Below are 4,817 nucleotides of genomic sequence, written 5' to 3'. Positions count from 1 at the left end.
GATACCAAGAGAATGAAAAGAATTTGATAATAGGAGTAAATTAGAAAGTTGCTTAAAATTGCATGCACTATCTGAATCACGAAAGAAAAAAATTGGGTTCAGTGTCCCTTTAAGCTTTTGGGGCAAAAGTTTGTATTCCAGTCTGACAATATGTTGTTTTTATTCCAGTCTGACAAACAAGCTCTTGTCATAGGTTTATGCTGCGCAATATGTTGTTTTTTATTCCAGTCTGACAAATAATTTCTTGTCATAAGTTTATGCTGCGCAATATGTTGTTTTTTATTCCAGTCTGACAAACAAGCTCTTGTCATAGGTTTATCCTGCGCATTATGTTGTTTTTTATTCCAGTCTGACAAACAAGCTCTTGTCATAGGTTTATGCTGCGCATTATGTTGTTTTTATTCCAGTCTGACAAACAAGCTCTTGTCATAGGTTTATGCTGCGCAATATGTTGTTTTTATTCCAGTCAGATAAATAATTGATTAGACAGCGCGCCCGCAAAGCACTTTTGAAATAGAAGACCTAATCAGAAGATCATGGAGAGGAGAACAGGTAAGTGCAACTTTGACAGCTAAAATCCTTTGATTTTGAAAGCTATCGCTAAGATAATGTTATATAATTCTGCACTATGTGCAGAATAATATAACATTATTTGTTAAGTTTACTGTCCCTTTAAATTTAGTCCTAACCCTTTACGCCAGGTTTCTTAGTCGCGCTAACATGACAAGAGCAAATTGTTTGCGCTCGTGAGCTCATGTTTACTTTCAACTTGTAATATGAGCACAAGTTAGAGTGACAGCGCTATTTCTATATTGCGTGTGTGCTAATGTTAGAGCGCCACTTGTGATCTAGCTCATAGTAGGAAATAGCCCTTTAGCTGCCAGAGAGTTCTGCAATACTGCAAGAGGTTACCAATGCGTAAGGTGTTAAATGGTGCAAGCCTGGCCTTTTGTTCTGTAGTATAATCACATTTTTCACTTGCTATGGCCTGACTTACTTTTCAGGCATGTAGCTGAAGGTGTTTGTTACTTCATAACATTTTCAGCAATAGTAAAAAGAGAGAAGGGGCCACTTTCCACCCAAAACATATGTTTTTGCCACTATTCTTGTTATCTTAGATATTTCCTGCATGTTGGTTGCTATGGTGACAGCTGCGTTAGGATGGCCTATTTACTCGGCCTTCAGGACATAAAACAGCCATGTGTTGTCAATTTTACAAATAAAAAAACAAGTGAAATTTATTCTGTTTTTTTTTTTCTTCCCAGAACAAACGAAGACAAGAACCATCCCTTCCTTTCTCTTCCTCCGTCTTTTCGTTTCAAAGCAATCTTGTTTTATTTTTTTTTTCCCTTCAGAGAAAGTTTTCTTGGCTGCTGATGTGAAGTCACTGGGCAGCGAGCCACAGTGGAGGAGCTTAGCTATGAAGGAAGCGATGAGAAAAGTGTCTGGTGCCTGAGAGGAACATTAGACTGGTGAGGCGCTGATGGAGAGAAGCTTTCCCAGCTGCTAGCAGGTAAGTAAAAGATAAAACCACTTGAGAGTCATTACTGATTGCGCTTAGCTGTTAACGGGAATGTGCTGCATTTTGGCGCCCAGGAGCTAAGTTGGATAACTGTTGGCAAAACAGCAGATCTACTAATTAGTTGGCCAATATGCATTATGCATTGTTCTGCAGTGTTCTTTGAAAGCCAAGGAGTTAAAAAAAATATTATATATACAGTGCATCCTCATACCAAATATTAATTTCAGGGCTTGATAATTCCAGGAGCCTAAGCTACAACTACTTATTTGTGTTACATGGCTACTGATTTGTGTTACATGGCTACTGATTTGTGTTACATGGCTATTGATTTGTGTACATGGCTACTGATTTGTATTACATGACTACTGATTTGTGTTACATGGCTACTGATTTGTATTACATGACTATTGATTTGTGTTACATGGCTACTAACATCTTCTTGATTCATTCCACATAAATATGTATTTAAACTGTCTTATGTGTGCCAAGCTCCTGAGTATTGTTGTTGGCTCCTTTATGTGAAATAAATTTGCAACTTCTGGGTTACGTATTTATTTTTGTAGCTCTGGAACCGGAGACAATAGTGTTATAAGGAATACACCTTTTTGTTAGTAGAAACCATTTTAGCTAAACTTCTCATTATTTGATAAGAATTTCTATAGAAACACCTGTTTCAGTAAACTGATTTGCAATGTAACGCAATAAGCTTGAATTTGTGCAAAGTAGTTAACCCCTTGCATGCCAGAGATAGCTTCAACACCGTGCTATGACACTGCATGCTACTCAATGTGTAACACCATGTGTGCTACTCAAAGTGCAACACAGTGTGTGCTATGCAATGTGCGACACCATGTGAGCTACTTAAAGGGCCACTACACCCAAAATCTTTCTTTCATGATTCAGATAGAGAATAGAAAATTAAACAACATTACAATTTACTTCCATTATTTATTTTGCTTCATTTTTTAAATATCCTTAGTTGAAGAAAAAGCAATGCACATGGTGAGCCAATCACACAAGGCTTCTATGTGCAGCAACCAATCAGCAGCTAGTGAGCATATCTAGATATGCTTTTCATCAAAGAATATCAAGATAATAAAACAAATTAGATAATATAAGTAAATTAGAAAGATGTTTAAAATTGTATTCTCTTTCTAAATCATAAAATAAAAAATGTGGGTGGCATGTCCCTTTAATGTGCGATACCATGTGTGCTACTCAAAGTGCAACACAGTGTGTGCTATGCAATGTGTGACACCATGTGTGCTATGCAATGTGCGACACAATGTTTGCTGTGCAACGTGAAACACTGTGTGCACTATACATGTTGCAGCTCTTTCTGAAATTCAAGGGGTTAAATTATGGATATGGATTGTCAATTATACGGGTTTTACATGTGAGATGTACAGAACAGATCAGATTGTGTTCACATTCATCTGCATAATGTCACTAAACTTTTGTGTTGTCCTATAAATTTATGCTGTAATGAAGAGACAAGTTATAAATACATGCAATTGTTTTAGGAATAACTATAAGTAGACTGTAAGATCTCTAATACACAAAGCCTGGCAATTCTTCTCTCTAATCTGCCTTCCTTTTCTTGTCTCTATTTATTGTATCCCCTGGCAGATTACAACAAGATATTACTTCTAATAATAATAGCCATAATAATAATATAACAACAATAATAGTAATAATAATAATAATAACATGAATAATAACAATAATATAACAACCATAATATCATTAATAATAAAAAAGAGATAATAAAAACAATAATAACAATAGTAATAATAGTAATCATAATATAAAACATAATAATAATAATAATAATAATAATAATAATATAAAACATAACAATAATACTAATATAAAATATAAAAATAATAGTAATGATGATGATAATAATAAAACATAATAATAATAATAGTAAAAATAATAACAATAATAATAATATAAAACATAATAATAGTAAAAATAACAACAACCATAATAATAAAATAATAACAATAATAATAATAGTAAAAATAATAATAATAATATAAAACATTATTATCTCTATTATTTTTATTATATTATGTTTTATTATTATTATTATTATTATTATTGCTATGTTTTATATTATTATTATTATTATTATTATTATTATGTTTTATATTATTATTATTATAATATAAAAACATAATAATAATATAAAACAACATTAATAATAATAATATAAAAAATAACAATAATATTAATAATAATAATATTATAAAACTTGTGTATTAATAATGTTCCTCTGTAACACTTTTGAAATTCATTGAAAAACTAGGACACGTTGTTTGTGAAAATCTAAGCAAATATTCTCTTATATGTTAGAGTGAGGGTTATGGACACAATATGTCAAATTTCATCGGATTTCATGAATTTACTTCCAACATAAATCATCTGTGTTTGTGTTTTGTGTCTTTACATTCTTCAGGCACCAAAATAGTCTAAGCGGTTGCGTTAGTATCCGCAGCTCCCTTGTGGGTTATGTGCTGAAACGTCCCAGCTGCAAGAGAGGATCAAAAATTTCTGCAAAACGTTTTCTGGGATTTTTGTTGTTTCCTACAACTGATAAATTTTATTTGCAGAGTTTTAATAATTATTGGGTCTGTTTACTAAATTGTGTTAAACACAAATGCAAAATATGATGCATATAACGTAGATCAGTATAATAATGACAGCTGTGCACGGGTTAAAAAACCCTGACTGTTAACACTTGTACATTGTGATCATCACACCTCTGCCCAATTCATTTTAATATTTAATTACAAGCGTAGAAACTGGATTTAGTTTACGTAATAAAGTGCCGCAATGCAAAAGGTCTACAGACTCTACAGATACAACGAATGTTTATATATGCACAATGTATATCAGCAATTCAAATCAATATTCTTGAGCTCATATTACAAGTATCACTCCAGCGAAAGCCTCAAACACACTAACACCTGGAGGTTAGATAAATATGTTCCCCCATAGACTTTTATGGGGTACACTACAAAACTCTGTTCTGGCTTTCTCTCACACGCTAACCAGTGCTAGATCAAGTGCGTTAAAACTGAAGGTGTGCTAGTTTACGTGCACTAAAGACAAAGGTGCATTAAGAAATACTTCAAATAGTAATAGTCTTTCACTTAAAAGAAAATGTTATTTCTATTAAGATAGATATATATATCTCACACACTAACCAGTGCTAGATCAAGTGCGTTAAAACTGAAGGTGCGCTAGGTTACGTGCACTAAAGACAAAAGTGCATTAAGAAATACTT

The 4,817-nt window shown here is 32.8% G+C and overlaps 1 protein-coding gene across 1 annotated transcript in view; it reads left to right on the top strand.

Annotated features, from left to right (window-relative positions):
- The first annotated feature begins 1,461 nt into the window (after positions 1-1,461).
- Positions 1,462-4,817, top strand: part of CDON (cell adhesion associated, oncogene regulated) — a 454,734-nt gene continuing 451,378 nt past the window's right edge. Inside the window, exon 1 of the mRNA XM_053691402.1 lies at positions 1,462-1,513. The gene's annotated coding sequence lies outside the window, so the exon portion shown is untranslated. The remainder of the gene's footprint in view (positions 1,514-4,817) is intronic.

This window comes from Bombina bombina, chromosome 8, assembly GCF_027579735.1.
Source record: "Bombina bombina isolate aBomBom1 chromosome 8, aBomBom1.pri, whole genome shotgun sequence".
In the NCBI taxonomy this organism is placed as follows: Eukaryota; Metazoa; Chordata; class Amphibia; order Anura; family Bombinatoridae; genus Bombina; species Bombina bombina.
The sequence above is the reverse complement of the archived record's forward strand: the minus strand, read 5'-3'. Positions and strand labels throughout refer to the sequence as shown.